General features: G+C 33.2%; 1 long non-coding RNA gene and 1 pseudogene across 1 annotated transcript; both read right to left on the reverse strand.

Annotated features, from left to right (window-relative positions):
* Positions 1 to 2,175: 2,175 nt before the first annotated feature.
* On the reverse strand, positions 2,176 to 5,878 carry LOC138310767 (uncharacterized; annotated as a pseudogene).
* A 4,206-nt stretch (positions 5,879 to 10,084) lies between these two features.
* On the reverse strand, positions 10,085 to 16,904 carry LOC138310314 (uncharacterized). The gene is made up of 3 exons (XR_011206403.1): positions 16,736 to 16,904; positions 11,891 to 12,010; positions 10,085 to 10,559 (listed from the first exon to the last, which is right to left on the reverse strand). It is a non-coding gene; the product is annotated as an uncharacterized lncRNA (long non-coding RNA).
* Between the last annotated feature and the right edge of the window lie 612 nt (positions 16,905 to 17,516).

Raw genomic sequence — 17,516 nt, forward strand, 5'->3', positions numbered from 1 at the left:
AAATAATGATAATAATGCACTCACTTTAAAAAAGACATAGTCCTGTGCTTTACATAGTCCTTTGCTTTAGATGTTGTTATTATGCCTAGACAAATTTAATCAACATTAACGGTTATAACATTAAAACAACAATCAACTCTATTTTTCATTTTATATACATACTTAAGGTTGATATCAGAATAAGGATCTATCACATATTAAAGATGCTCCACCGCTGACAAATAGTATTTTTTCACTATAAAAAAAACTGGAGCAAACGATTAGGTATTTTTCTTCAGTTACAAAATTTACTTACTTTACACCATTTATTTTATACATTACTTGTGTTAATTAGACATATACATACACGATCAATAACCAATTATTGTTCAAATTATGAAGATCATTTATGCTCTGTCGGCGGCATATCACGAAATGACTATCTTTTATATGAGTTATCGCCCCTGATAGCGCCCTCTGTATGATGAAAAGAGCTTTCCCTCTCTAAATTCCTTTGCGAAAATAGCTGTAAAACCTGTTGTTGATTATTACATCATTTTTGTCCCTCTCTATTACTACCGATCATGTGTACTTCAAAACAAATGTTATCGATTTCTGAAAATAAAATCGGTATCAATTCAATATAAATACCGTATTTTCATTATTAGGAGATGGCATCCAGAGCGATTTTGACAAGCAAAGCCATCCTGAAACCTGACAAGGGTCAAACTCTATCGGATGTTTCGGAAGTTTCCCACATCCTTTATTTAGTTACAACGAATGTGACGTAGAACGAATATTTTTCTAAACAACCAATCAGGTGTCGTAATTCAAAGTCTAAAATAAAACCCGTATTTATAGAAGGGAAATCCTGGTAACTTAGTGTGTGTACATAGGAAATCGTACCCCGTACGTTTGTTCCGGGTCTACTTTATGTCCATACGTTTAAAAGGTCGATATATAAATCGTCTGGATTATTTACGGTAATTGAATTATTCAGATATATAGAAAATAGTTTTCTTGCTTTATATTTCGAATCTTGGCAATTTTTTCGACCAGAAATTGATATTCAGGACACCACTTACATAAAGAAAATAATTCAGATTAGGCCAAAAAAATATTGGCAAACAAAAATTAGGGTCATATATTTTTTAGTGTCTTTCACACTAAAATAATGACCGGAACCGGAGTCTGAGATCTTTTTTTTTCCGTAGAAAAGTGGGGGAAAATGAGGGTCAGGGATAAAAAATGAGGGTAGGTCAGGTAACCCTAAACAGATATATATTTTGTTTTGGCCTTACTATGGTAATGAAATCAAAGATACGGACAAGGTGGAAAAAGCAACGAATTTGCATGGCTCTGTAAATGTGTTTATTATTATTTTATTTTTTTATTCATAAATCTCTTGATATCAGTGATGTAATATTGGGAAATTTATTGGTATCCAATATTGAATATTAAATAGTAATAGTATACTATCTAAATCTCTGATAAAATCAATCCACAAATAAAGATGAAATATTCATAGACCTATACGTAAATCAATTATTGATATTCATATGGCTTATGCACATATTTTTTTATATTGTTCATTTACATCTACAAAGTACATATAGTGCATATATGTTTTGCCATATTTCAGATAATACAGCTACATATGGAGATGCTCATTCATATGGAACACATTTCACAGTTCTACGAGTTCAAAATATTTTTCATTTACCTTTATTAGCTGATGGTCAGATATTGAACTGTATGGTCTTTTTGTTATTGTTCCTTGTAGCTAACCACATACAGTCCGCTAAACCTGCCTATATTACTAGGCTTTTTAAATTTATTTTTTTTGTTTAATATATAAAAATAATAAAAAAAGCCTAATAATATAGGCAGGTTTAGCGGACTAAACCACATATAGCAAAGTTGAAATATGGTTTTCGACATTAGGCATGCATGTTCGTGACAAGACTTGCTGTCCACAACATGCTTTTAAAAATATGAAACCTTGTTCGATCCATTTAAAAAATTAAAATAACTGTCAGAACATGGTTACCTGTAGGTAACATATTAAGATGTACATGTTCAAATTCCCCTCCGTGAGTAGACCTTTCCACTATCTTTAATTCCTAATTGGAAGTCCCAGCAATCTTGGGTTACATTGTTATTTGATACACATGTAGGTAAAAATATAACGCAAAACTAAATCAAATGTTTAATAAGCACCAAATTTATTAATTAAAAACAAACATCATTAAAATGTATTAATGGAATGGTTTAGTTTCAAAATAAGCAAATTCTTTATAGAGCTTAACTTCACCTGTCAGAAACATGTGTGTTTCTGGTTTCCGGAGTCAACACTTATATTTTGGCACATTCATATGCAGAGTACAGTCTGTATGTTTTGATAATCATCATACCAATACGACATATCAAAACAACACAACAATATTAATGATTACTGCATATATATCACTTAAAACTTGAAAAGTTTTGCTGCCATGCAATATTAAGATATTCGATTTTGAATTCCTGTTATTCATATGCATATGGAATGGAACATTTATATATGATTATATATTTGACACATGTACATTACATAACATTCAGACACATTTGATTGTCAACACTTACAATTTAATGCACAATTGACATCACATGCACTCCTTTTGCTATCAAAAATAAATTAAAATAACCAAAATATCACCACAATTCTGAATTAATGTTATTCATATAATGCATATGCATCCATGTAATGGAATATTTGAATGTGAAACTTGCATGTATTTAAGAGAAATCACATTTTATATTGCATGGACATATATACATGTACATTACATGCACATTCATACATTTATGATTCAGCACTTACAATATATTGCACAATTTACATCACATGCACTTCTTGTGCTACTAAAAATGATATAAAATTAACGAAAATATAAACAGTAATAACAAAGAAAATAAAAACTCAACATTGAAAAAATTGGTACATACACATGTACCAGTATATCATTACATGTGTACACCAAGTAATATCACTTGTCTATATGACAATTCAAAATGACTGTGTGACACACATATACTATACTCATGATGATAACAAAGGATGGATTGTTTGTTAAAACACCTAGATGATGACCAGATCAGCAGTCATGATATATCTATGTAACCAGTAAATATTTCAAATCTATCTATTGCTTTCTATCTTTGTATACACGTTTTTTCCTTTTATGTCTTGCCAAAAGAACAAGTCTGTTTTGTTTTTCCATTACTTGTTTCAGGGCAGAAAGGCCTCTGTGGTTTGTTGCCCTGAAGTAGCTCTTAGTAATGATATCATTCATTTTTTATAGCCCTTGTTGTGAAAATCTGACAAGGTTTCCATGAAGCTGTAACAACTCACTGACATGGTACCGAAGTGTGTGTATATAAGGAGTTATGTCCCGACATTGGTATAAAGAAACATAAATGTTGCACCAGCTTTCAGCTTTAAACTGGAAATCTTCTGGATTGGGGGATTCAGATCTCAGAAGTACATTTATTTCTGAAAAATCATCCCACAACTTCTGTATCTGGTCAGCTCTATCTTTGTCAGGAAGAAGATCAGATGCCTGAAATTTGTCCATCAGTGTTAGTTTTTCTGGCCCAGTCAAATCTCTGTACTCTAACTTTCTTGTATCTTTGTTAACAAAAAGTTCAAATGGAATACCCATTTGCTGTAATACACTCTCTAATGCAGCAACATGCTTGATTTTTGCTCTATCTAATTCAACAAATGTTGTCTGCTGTGAAATATTATCCAACACTCTCAGTTCTGAAACTAAAAGGTTAAAGAGCTTGTCAGTTATTCTCAGGAAGAGATGTAGCTGATCTAATACTACTTGAAAGGGTGTAATACATTGAAAAAGAGGTTGATTTACAATAGAATAAGACTGTACTTTTTTCCGTTTAGAGGACCTGCCTCTTGCCGGGGTATCCACAGGCTCTGATGACGTGTACGATAACCTTGCACCAAGAACCGGGTCTTTCATCGACCACCGCTTTGTTAAATTTATTCTTTCCTTTTTCTCACATTTGCAGTATATACAGGAATGTGTAGCTGCAACTGAAGAAATTCCAACAGCAACTAACAAGAATTTATAATCACCACCTAAGTAAATATTCACTGTGAACTCCCGATCACCAACCTTCAGTTTACTACCCTGTAATTCTGCTACATCCCGCTGCAGATCATCTAGTGCTATGTTTAGTTCTGCATACTTCTCCTTTGTTTGAACTATACATAGTGGATAGCAAATTTGATGTGCTGAACCTTCATTGACAATATTAAAAGCAAAGTTAACCACATGTAACCTTTTCCCAACCCGAGTGCCATCGCCCGATATTTTTACCTTCAAATTGTTATCAGGAATGAGGTCATCGTTTTCTAACAATAACTGTGAAACTACATCAACTAGTCTCTGTTTCAATGACTGCTGTACCCCAAGACCATCTGGTGTGTTGATGATTTCAAACCCTTGATTCAGACTTTTAATATACTCCGCTATATTATGAGCACGGGGCATACTCTTAAACAGTGAACTTAACTCATGATAGGCTTCCCGAGACACATTAAATGTATCCAAAATATACAATAAAGCATTAATACTATCTAGCTTAGTTTCATCTACATTTTCCATATCATCCTCATCTGCCTGAAAAAGTTTAATAACTTCTTCTTTACCATTTCTAAGAACAGTAACACTAACTGGTTTACAACCATTGAGTTGTAAGTTTTCAAGGGCATTTTTACATTTCTCATTATCTTTTTTTTTTTCATTTTTGTCCGATATGAAGGAGAACACTCTTGTATTGATTTCCTTTTTCTAGCACTACAGTCATTCTCAAACTTAGTATCACATTGTTTGTTTCCAGTTGAAGATTTGTTCAATTCATTTTCCAAAGATGAAATCTTTTGAACAAACTTCTGTTCTTTTTTCTTGGTATTACTTACAAAATTACAAAACTTAAAAATATTTTTTTCTTCAACACATTTCAAAAGTTTCAAAAGTTTATTTTTCATTTCTTCGACTCGTATTTCAGTTTCATGGAGGGCCAATGATACATCCCAGGAAAATTTGGAAAGACTAATGGAATTTTTAAAGCGTCGAAATTGATTTCCGCCTTTAACTTTGGCTCGCAGGCCATTCTTTTTCAGCCTATAGAGTTCTGCTCTTAAAATGTTAAGATCTTTATCATTTGTCTGAAATGAAAGTGAAAGTTCATTTTCTAACTTACTTTTATTTTTTTTGACAACATCTAATGTGATTGGCTCCTTCCATTGCTCCTCTAACAAAGAAAAAAGAGTGGATTTAGACAAATCCACCATAATTAAAAAAAAAAAAAAAAAAAATTTGTGATGGACAAAATAAATTGGGGCAAAAAGACGACAGACGAAAAACGATCAGCCAAACATAAGGGATGTAAACCACTCAGAAAAAGCTACTATTTCACATCAACTACAAGGTAGTGACAAAGTCAACACATTACAACTTGTCGCTGTTTAGTAGTTTGTTAACATCAGATCGGTTTCCGCACTTACGGACAAATGAAAATGTTAGCTGAAATCCTCGGTCAATCCTGTACTTTTCCACATGATCTGGAAATAGTTGATAATCTTCCAGGGGTTTCCTTACATGAAGGTAAAATTTTACCGTTGATGTTAATACATAGATGTTATCACATTCTTCGTTACAAATTCTGTAATCCCATCCTTCACCTAGGTAGTGACAGACGAAAAAACGATCAGCCAAACATAAGGGATGTAAACCACTCAGAAAAAGCTACTTTTTCACATCAACTACAAGGTAGTGACAAAGTCAACACATTACAACTTGTCGCTGTTTAGTAGTTTGTTAACATCAGATCGGTTTCCGCACTTACGGACAAATGAAAATGTAAGCTGAAATCCTCGGTCAATCCTGTACTTTTCCACATGATCTGGAAATAGTTGATAATCTTCCAGGGGTTTCCTTACATGAAGGTAAAATTTTACCGTTGATGTTAATACATAGATGTTATCACATTCTTCGTTACAAATTCTGTAATCCCATCCTTCACCTAGGTAGTGATTTAACTGGTTTCGACTGGATATTTTGTACACTGTTTTTGTTCGTGTAACTTTGTGGGGTGTCCCTGAATTTGACAATAGGTTGTACTCCTCCTCACTAATTGGTAGCTTCAACTTTACCAGGCTGTCTACCTTTGAACAAGGACCCAAACTTTCTTTGATTGCTACAGCAAGTTTCTTCGAGAATGTAGTGAAAGGTCTTGGGAGTGTGACAATTTCTTCAGTTTTTATTGTCTCATCATATTTTTTGTTCCATCCTGAAAAATTGAGAGAAAAAAGGCAATGAATAGAAGGTCAAACATTTTAGGACAAAGTTGAACATTGGTACATTGGGCAAGTTAGAGCACTCTTAGGGTGCGCCATGTTGTTAATATAAACAACTGGCAAGCCAATTGGACAATTTTAACACATGAATAATGCATGGACACGTACATATACAATTATTCACCCTTACAATTTTTGAAAACTTATTATCTCTCTAAAAACATATTTTAATGGTCAATCCTTACGTATGACAATGGCGAACAAACTAGTAATATCTCAACATTAATGTTAAATTGTCTCAATGTTATTTAGCCTGGTAAAGTCACCAATGCCTACATCATAATTATAAGATACAGAAACTTATGCATTAATTTGGAGCCTATGATCTCTTTATTTAAATTTACCTTAAACATGTTACAAAGAGAAATGGTGAATACTTACCAATGTAATGGACTTTCACATATCCGGATCTCTCATGATCATTATGCAAAATTTCGACGGGGTATATTCCTGTGGTCCAGCTCTCTAATTGTCTAGGCCTAGCCCTTGCAATTGGAAAATGTGCAGTGTTGTTCAGCTCACTGAAACAATAAAAATTAACTTGTAACTAAATACTTATTTTATAGGATCTTTAAATGAGTTTTCATTTCATAAGAAAATTCATGAATCGAGTCTAATTTTTTTTTAAATTTTGCGAGCCTTAGCGTGCAAAAATTTAAAACTTTTAAGACGAATTTCATAAAATTTCACATGAAATGAGCACAAATTTAAGTACTTTTATCACATTTTGTCCTGCCTTCCTTGATATCCTGATGTCACGTCATGTAACGACGTACCAGCTAGGTTTGTTGTTGGAGGAAAGCCGGAGTACCTGGAGAAAAAATCACCGACCAGTTGTCAGTACCGGCAACTGCCCCACATGGGATTTGAACTCACAGCCCACATATGGAGAGCTTAAATTGTGCTAGTATATACGTCGGTACATCTGAAGCACCCGGCCACCGCATGTTATGATGTGTGTGTGAAGTCGTATCACTGCATATGAGAGCTGATAATCCCGAGGTTCTTCTTCTTGTTAGGAGATCGAGTCGTCAATAGTGACGATTTAAGATCTGGGGTACGCCCATGCAGGGGCGTGTGAAATGTTATGTACAGTTGTGAAATTAAGGATTTTTTTTAATTTCTTTTTGTGCAGCTTAAGATAAAAGGATAAAAAGTATGTAGTTTAGTTTGTGATCTGTGTGTGTGGTAGGGGTCCCATACGGGAGAGCAGTATTCCAGTTTGGGTCAAGTGATTGCCTTGCATGCATGTTCTTTTATGTGTGGTGACTAGCCTAGTACTCTGGTGAGTTGATTTTTAGGTTGCGTTTCAGGAAGCCGAGTGATTTGCTTGGTGTGTGATTAGTAAAAACCAATGTTTCGAAATTATCAGCGAAAGTATTAATTAATTACTGTGAACACTTTTGTGCAACAAAATTTCCAAAAATTAACTGTCAGCTTTAAATTCTGTATACCAGACTAAGCTTACATCTCAACCTCCATCACGGTGCCCCAACCCGGGCCCCACGTCACTCACAGTTTTTCGTTTCAAAGTTGAAACAAAACACTGAAAACATTTAATCTAATAGTCTATAAGAATAAAGTATGATTTTATTGCTTTTTTTGCAGCGTAAGATAAAGGGATAAAAAGTATGGAGTTTAGTTTATTGTGAAGGCTAAAATAATCAAGGTAAATATGAATTCCATATGTATTTATATTGCCGCAGCCATGAAGCGGTGGTACATTTTTTCGTAGACACCGGGCGTCAACATTTCACAACAGATAAACACAATTTCACGACAAAACATGCATATATTTCTACTTTTGTTGAATGGTTATCGATCTAAACGCTATATTTATGCATGTACTTACAATATACTTACTGATACGAATCAACAACATCATCATTTTTGGATTTTATTTGTCGAAGCCTTGGGCTGCGCGTCGCCATCTTGTTTCCCATGCTGTTTTAGGGAAGGGCAGCTAACTCTGTTGGTACCAAGATCAGAAAAGCGCGCGTTTTCGTGATATGTGGAGCATCTTTAAAAACATGTACGGGAACTAAATTCCATACAAAAATTCTCCATACATGTAATATAATTACCAAATTATGATTATAATGAACCAAAACTTAATTATATATATTGAATCTTATCAATTAAAGAAGTAAAAACGTGAAATCATACTTTTGTTAATTATTTAGAAATGATGAAAAAAAAAAACAGACAAAAACAAGTCAACTATTTACAGACTACCGTGTCAACGACATCCGATCTTTGTAGACTACCCGACTAGCTACAATTTTTGCAGTAACAACTGGTGAGTCGTAAAGTAGGTAGCTGTGTTTGTTTATAGTATCGCTTAGTATATTACGTAAAATGTTAACATTATTTTGACCTGTCCGTCCCGCAATTATGTGTGTAGATCTTATCGAAGCTAATGTTTCCCCCTTCATTGAGGATGGGTTCAGGTGTAAATGTAAAAGATATACAAGTATTCCCGTACTTTAACTTAATATGAAACAAACTTTAATAATTTATTAGAATAGCAAAAGTTATTAGTTGAATGTTTATACCACATGCATCATTGAACAATTTGAATCAAATGCTAATATTCATAACATGGGCCGTCCTATGTTTCCTGCCGTCGTTCTACAACATCCTTACTTTACCGAAAAGTAAATAATATTCATCTATTATTTTTAGATTATGTATAAATTTGTTAATATCTAATTTGATAAATTATAAAGATGTTTTTTATCCATGAGGATTTTTATATCATGAAACGAATATATACTTCCCAGTGCTTCTTAATCTTAAAACAGGGATATTCATGCCGTGAGTAAAATTAATGTAAGTTGGCTGACAAATCTGAACAAATCACTTACTATTAAACCCAAGATCTAGGTGGAATGTCACAGTTACATCCATGTTGTACTTGTTATGATCAACGCATGCGAGGAAATCTAGCAATATAGATAACTTATGCATCCGCAGCTACTCAGCTGTTTTCCTCGGTGATCTCTTGCGCACGGCCCGTATATAGTGTGGCCAATGGCACATTACTGTTCTATTCATAAAAGGGGATTCACCTATATCAATTACGGCATCAATACATCGGGGGAATCCCAAATTCATAACATAACTGAAATACGCATTTTTTGTGGGAGGCGATATCTTAGACTTTGACGTTAACACTATATGAAGTTAACGGCATCTTCCTTCTCTTCGGTTAGGTTGGAAAGAAGATTGTAAATTTCCATAGCCACTACACAGAACCTATATATTGCTATCAAACCCAATTACTGTATGGTGATGTCCAGGATAAACATGAATTCACGAGGTCATAAAGATACAAGGTCTGCGTTAGAGTAAGAATTCACTGTAGAGTGTTAAAATACTTTAAGATCTATCAATATGAAATATATTATAATTAAAATATTTGTCTTTTTTGTACAGCCGATTTTAGGTGGATCTTTTTCATCTACTATCATTGTTTAGTCGGTAGTCAACAAACCAGGAGCAATCGAACCCACTATTTCGCACTAAATCATCGGTTGTTTCATCAAATGATATGTTCCTTTACGCAGACGTATTGCTTTTAATTTCATACTTTATTTTTTCATTTATTTTCTTTTAATAACTAAAACGGCTAGTTAGATGTAGATATAAAAATTTGTTGACATACAGTATTTTTGATATGCATAGAAGTCTAACATGTATTCATTGTTCTGGCATATATTTCATGGTGCGCAAACGCGCATCATCTGCTTTATTTCCTAAATATAAAGCAACTAACAACAGGTATATAAAATATTTATAATAATGTACTTATTCAAAAGTTTTAACGTACATAGTTATTTGTTTGTAATATTGTATTATACAACATACGGAGTCAATGTATCACGGCCAGCTTTATTCTAATTGATAAATACGACGTTAATATAATATAAATCAAGATATAAGATATAAATCAACATCTTTCATTTTCTAAATATCATGAAATTTACCGATGAAATCTTATTATTGCTATTGAAAAGTATATACCGTCATAATAATTCACAACTGATTATATCACAAAGTTCGTTCAGGCTTCCGGTATCTGACCATGTCACTCACGGGCTTCCGTAATCTTGTATCACAGTTCGACTCAGACGAATTTCATCACCATGATCTGAAAAAAATAACATCGCAGGAAATGTTTGTGTTTTTGTTTTATTTTTTATTTATGTACGTATGCTAATATTGGTGAAAGATTCGTGATTCTCATTTTTAACGTCAGCAGATTACCTTGGACGTAACAAATTTCAAAAATAAAAAATCTTAAATGTTTTACTTCTCCTCCCGTCTTCCCCGACCCCCGTTGTAATATATATATCGCAAATCCCATTCATAAGTTTCTTTTATTATTTCCATTTCTTTTTTCTTCATTGTCACTTCTGATATGCTGTTTTACATTTTAAAGGGTTATGTTATCTCTTAAGATCACTCATATATTGATAAGTGGATGAATGTAAGTTTACATTGCTCTGAAAAAAAAACCTTTGTAAATAAAATCTAAAAGATGACTGAAAATAATTTAACAAAATGAAATAATCTTAAATACCAATTATATATATATATATCAGGTAAAAAGTGAAATCATTTCTCCGTCACCTTCTTTTGTATATACATATAATTATTACTCTATTCTCTTTATTTAAGAATATAATGTCAACAATGTGTCATCCATTAGTTATACTGTCAATAAATTTTACACACTAGAGACCTTGTTGTCATTATGAACCAGTGAAGAGTAATATATATAGGTACCCGTCACGTGAGTATGACGTAAACGATAACTTATAGACCGTGTCCGCCATTTTGAATGGATTGGTATTCTGTGTCGGGTGTGATCGCTAGGCGAATCTGTCTCCTATAATCTCAGGGTAAAATAAGGGCATGACAGCATTACAATATGGATATAGACTAGATATTGAAACACGAGGAACGTCATATTTCTTTATGTTAAGATTTGGTCATCTAATTCAATAGGTAGGTACAGCTTGTTTATGTGTACATAGATGTAGATTTGCCATACTATGCACATTTACAAACACCTCATATCTACACACAAACAACACGGTGGAGGAAAGTAGGTCATACTGTGTAAAACATCGACATACAATTACTTTGGTATATCTACCGACACAGAATTTATTATTTTTTAATGTAATATTCACAAATTTATTTTTACACATTTACATACGTGTACATGTATATATAAAAAATACATTTATTCAGTATAATTAAAAAATAGATACATTTTCTCACTTGTGTACCTTTTTATTTATACTTGAATGAGAGAATTCAGGTTAAACTGGCAGTAAACCTCAGTGAAGATCTGAAAACGGCGATGTAGCCATGTTTTTTATATTTGGTCTCAAAGGATCAGTTTCAGTTACACACACATCATATACATCTTTACTTTTAATATAAGAGGAAATACTTTTTTGTAAACTTTACCTGGAATAGTATGTCGTTGTACAATGACAACACAGCATACCAGTCCGTCAGTCAGAACTGTGACCAGGACTGTTATTGATGTTGTTCCGTCTGTTATCGTCACCTTCAGTGTGGCATTGTCTGGAATGGAATCAGTATGTCTCTAAGATGTACAATATTTGTATTCAATATGTATTATAATAATACTAAAAGGTACTGGAAACTCCATTTTTATTTTCTCATATACAATTCATCGCGTTTTCGTTGTTCTTTACCTATTCGATAAAACAAGTTCGCGATAAAAGGCTTTAACTAACAACTATACATTCATGTTTACGTTTCATATCATTATCACGGAACATTTCACTCTCTTTCGGAATTACGTGTAGATTTGTATCTCGTGAAAATAAAGAGGTTAATAATATATAATAAAGCAATAAAAACGATTTATTCTTCCCAATAAAGTTGATATCACTAATGACTACTGAAACTATATAGCATATTATAAATCCTTATGGTTGTCGATGCTGAAACAGTTTCCAAAATCAACATATAACGGTAAGTTCACTCTCTCTTAATCATGGAAGATATCATCCTCGATACTCCAGGGGTTCCGATCACTAACGATCTCTACACCCCTGGACTATCTCATAGTAAAACTGGAGGCAACAGAATAGAACAGAAAATTTAGTCGTTTGATGTACATCAAAAGAGCCGTATAACGGTACACTGTGGTTGACTGTATGGCTTTGAAGTTGGGCGTCGCTCTCTCTGTAGTATTCAGAGGAAATCGTTGCTGGTCTGTGATTGGTCAAATGTTTTCCGCTGAGCTGCCTTCAATTTCACTATGAGATAGTCCAGGGGTGTAGAGATCGTAAGTGCTCGGAACCCCTGGAGTATCGAGGATGGGAAGATATCAGAATATCAAATAATATGGTTATATAAATAAATCATTGTGAAATCAGTGACACTAATTCAAGACAGAGAGTAATGTAGAACTAGAAAACGATTATTTAATTTGTGATCGATGGTTGAATTTCACTATAATTAATATGTTCAACAGCATGACATTATTTTTTTAAGTATATACGGTGTAATAACCAACATATGAAATAAAAAAAAACTTTATAGTTTTAGCAACGTATTTGTATGATCTAACAAAATGGTTATAAGTTCAATTAACAAAAACTAGAGAAAAATGCTACAAAGATTATTATTACCAAATTTACTCAAAATACGTTACCGTCAAATCTTTGATATATATGAAATTCCGTCCATGGTCGCGATGCATTTAATAATTCCGTAGAGGGATTTTAATTAGTTCTTCACTTGCAACTGTCGTAGTGTTAGTGGCGATATGTACAATATCGTGTACATATACATGTCACAGGAAATCTAAAAGTGTTACGTCACAGAAATGTTACATCCAGCACTACGTTCCGTTTATGAATGATAACGGGCGAATAGTTCGTACCGATGTGCGCTCAACTTTCAAATTGTCAAAGCAACTCGTATGAAAATATGTTTTTTAGATTCTTTGAACATAAAACAGGTAAGCTATATTTATATCATAATGAATTGGTATATTTAGTTTTAAAATGCTTTTAAATTTCAGTCTTAATCAGAGGGATTGCTGTTAAATATTTAGTGTATTAGTATCAGTAATATCATAGCACTCAAGGGTCTTTCTGTTTTAAAAACATGATAGTGCGAAATCGTTTGAGAACTTGAAAGGGTGAGATCAGGGTCAAAAATCAAGTGGCTTATTTCCTGAAAAAAATACCTGAAAACTTTTATGGAGTGAATATGTATTTTGACTCTCAGAGATTCGACTTTCAGAGAAAATTTATTTTTCTTCTGTAATATTTGGCACAGCTATTACTTATTTACTATAGAATTTGTTTGTCCATTCATAGTGTGAAATAATTGCATAAGGTCAGCTCAGAAGAAGTCAAAAGTCATACAAGGCAGTTAAGTATATATACTATAAGACTCTTTCATATGCCTCGGGTTTTACAACATTTTGTGACCCTCGAGTAGAATATTCCTATCCTTCATAACCACGTATGAAAGAGTATTTTTTCTCATACCTCAACGTTTCATTGCAATTTTACTACTATGGTTTCCCGCCATTTTGAAAAAATTTTCATACATGAAAAATGCATGATATTTGCAACGCAAATCTTGTTGTTTGTATCTTTTAAAGTAAATCCTACCTAGTTTCTGAAAAAATGTTATAACTGTACGTAGGAAATAGTGATTTTGTTGATGCCGTGACGTCATGAGGCTTTATTACATACAATACAGCCTCAGGCGACATGAGTGTATTGCCCTAGACCAGCCAGTTTTACACGTGTAGGTATGAGAGAATAAAACGGTCGAACCCAGCAATATAATAGTTGTTGCCTACAGTGTTGCAGTTGTGGCCAACCTCTTGATTTGTTACTGGCTTGTAGATAAATTTACATCCGAAGTGGATTCCGACTGGTACAGGGAAAACATGTTAGGTATACATAACTGGGTTAGGTTATATATAGCAAGTTTATTTATGAATATTTCCATTCTACTTTCAGTTTCCCGTTTAATTTATGTTAAACCAGATGGGCAATATCTGGCTATGAACTCCAATCTGGTCAAGCGTATGAATATTTGACGTTTCCGCTGCGTCACTGAGAATGTATACACTGTATACTTACGCCTATACATAACGGTCAAATATTTTTAAAATTGGTTTTAAAGTTGTGCGGTCTATGAAATCTAATGGTATTATCGTATTGACAAAATAACATGTATAAAAAATATTATCGCATAATTTTCATTTGTTAGCTTGTTTCAAACCGTTTTGTGTTGAACTTTATTCAGAATCTGATGCTATGGCTGTTCCGTTTATTGAACTTGGTGACGTCAACACTAGCGCAAGCGGGAAATTCAAAAGATATATATGTATAGTTTTGAATTTGAATGATCGTAATGGAAATATAAGTAATAAACTGTTACCAGATTGGACATACAGTTGATATGAAGCCCATACGTCCGAAAGATAAATATTCATGGCGCCCTAACGGGCGCCATTCTATTTATCTTCCTTCCGGATGGGCTTCATATCAACTGTATGTCCAATCTGGTAACAGTTTATTGCTTAAATGTAACTCCTAGGACAGAATCATGTAGTTTTTGGAGTCAGTTTTTTTACTGGGACGTGACGTGAGTGGCCATTCTATGGACTTATTGATTGTTCTAGACTCTACATATTTGGCTAACAGCCTCATAGAAACCAGTGATTCCAATCATGATGTTTATGAACTAATTTTATAACTATACCACACGTTTGTTTACAATTGTGTATGTTAAAGAAGAACTGCTGCGTTATTATTTCTAGAAAAGGTAGAAACATGAATTTCAGGCGACTTACGTTCGAATATTTTATTCGAATAAGAAATTAACATATACATTCATTGTGTATCATAGCATTTTATTGATTTTATTAAAGGCGAACAACTCAAACATCATTTTAACAAGACGACATGTGTACAGGAATGTAATGAAATGTCAAAATCACTGATGTTATTGACCTAGATAAATGCCAATCACTTACAGACCTACAAACCTACTGTGAGGAATAACTGAGCATAACAACTCTTTTGACTTTCAAGGATGTTATCAGTATTTTAACATTCGTAACATCGAAATCATCCCTATCACTTTCTAAGATACTTTTAATCTAAAAAATATACACCGAGATATGTAAACAGATAATGAATATGATTATATTTGTGAAATGGCCATATCTATTTGTATCGATGAGTAATAGAATATAATGTAATAATGGAACGTTATAACACATTAGATTAGAAATGTAGGTCACGTGTGCGGGTATTCAGGTATCACTGTCCTACTAAGATAGCAACAAACTGAACAGATTAGCCACTATAAATCGAAATAGGAACAAAATGAAAGGATTAGCAACTACAATACGAAATAGGGACAACATAAAAGGAATAAATCTTAGTGCTTCTTAACACTCAATTTGAGTGTAATACATCAATTTAAAAAAATATATTGATTTTTAACGGCACAGACGTATTCTGTTAGCGTTAACCAGTTCTTTGATTACAAATCTGTGTTTACCAACAGGCAATCTGATTAAAATACCAATTCTTGTAACCACTCCGTTCAATAGAGGATCTAGCAACATCCTATAAGGGGTCATGTTCAGATGACCTTTATACACCTGTACATCAGATCAATTGCCTTTTCTACACCTTGCAACATCAATCGAAATCGCCATTTCGTCCCCTTATACATAGTTAGCTTAGATGTGATCTTTGAGCGAGATGCTTACATACACACAAATCATTCTGACAGGTTCTTCAAACTATTTCGTCTTCTAAAAATCACTTTTAAGATGTTGGAGGCAGAACGTTCAAAAGGTCCTTAGAACGTGGCCGCTAATGGAATGGTTTTATGATTTTAACATATTATTGGCTTTACATGAGTGTTAAAACCTTACTTTATTAGATCCACATAATGCATATTTATTTACATATAAACGGTTGTAGAATAAGATATCAATTTGGATAAATCACCCTGATATTTAAAGTCACCAACATCGTCATTTCTAGTAATAAAGATAAGAATTGATTAATGATTAATACCTTCTTATTAATCAATTTGATATTTAAATATCAGAATACCCAAGTTCTTGCATTGTAGCAGCTATGTTACAAAAAGATATATTTATTATTTATGGTAATGAATAAACTAATCAGGTCTAGTGTTATTCGGCAATTCACACACCAATCACAAACGATATAAATTTTCATCTCTAAAATGATTATTGAGATATAAAATTAAATATAGACTTACCATAGTACATCACCTCCATGCTGACTGTCCGATCCATGCATAAATGTTTGCAAAAAGGTGCAATTACTAATTCTGGAAATCCCCCATTTCAGTACTAGTTCTAGCCGAGGCTGTAACGGGCGATCACTTCTTCATATTTTAGTCCTGTGACTTATGATATTCCGTGTGATTGTTCTGAAGAAGATTGACATATATCAAAACGATCTGTAGGACAGACTCTTTTGACAAAATGACTTTTTCGTACTCGTAATAATAAAATAACATATTCTTTTTTGCATTATAATCATTCTGTTTATTTTACTGTTACTGTAGTTAAAGGGGGACAACTCAAATATCTTGTAAGCAAGATCAAACTGTTACGGACAATACTCAATTTTAACTGTTATCTTTAGACATGCATAAATGTTTGAGAAAAGTACAGCTACTAATTCTGGAAATCCCCTATTTCAGTACTAGTTCTAGCCGAGGCTGTAACGGGCGATCACTTCTTCATATTTTAGTCCTGTGACTTATGATATTCCGTGTGATTGTTCTGAAGAAGATTGACATATATCAAAACGATCTGTAGGACAGACTCTTTTGACAAAATGACTTTTTCTGTTTATTTTACTGTTACTGTAGTTAAAGGGGGACAACTCAAATATCTTGTAAGCAAGATCAAACTGTTACGGACAATACTCAATTTTAACTGTTATCTTTAGACATGCATAAATGTTTGAGAAAAGTACAGCTACTAATTCTGGAAATCCCATATTTCAGTACTAGTTCTAGCCGAGGCTGT

This window comes from Argopecten irradians, chromosome 16, assembly GCF_041381155.1.
Source record: "Argopecten irradians isolate NY chromosome 16, Ai_NY, whole genome shotgun sequence".
Taxonomy (NCBI): domain Eukaryota; kingdom Metazoa; phylum Mollusca; class Bivalvia; order Pectinida; family Pectinidae; genus Argopecten; species Argopecten irradians.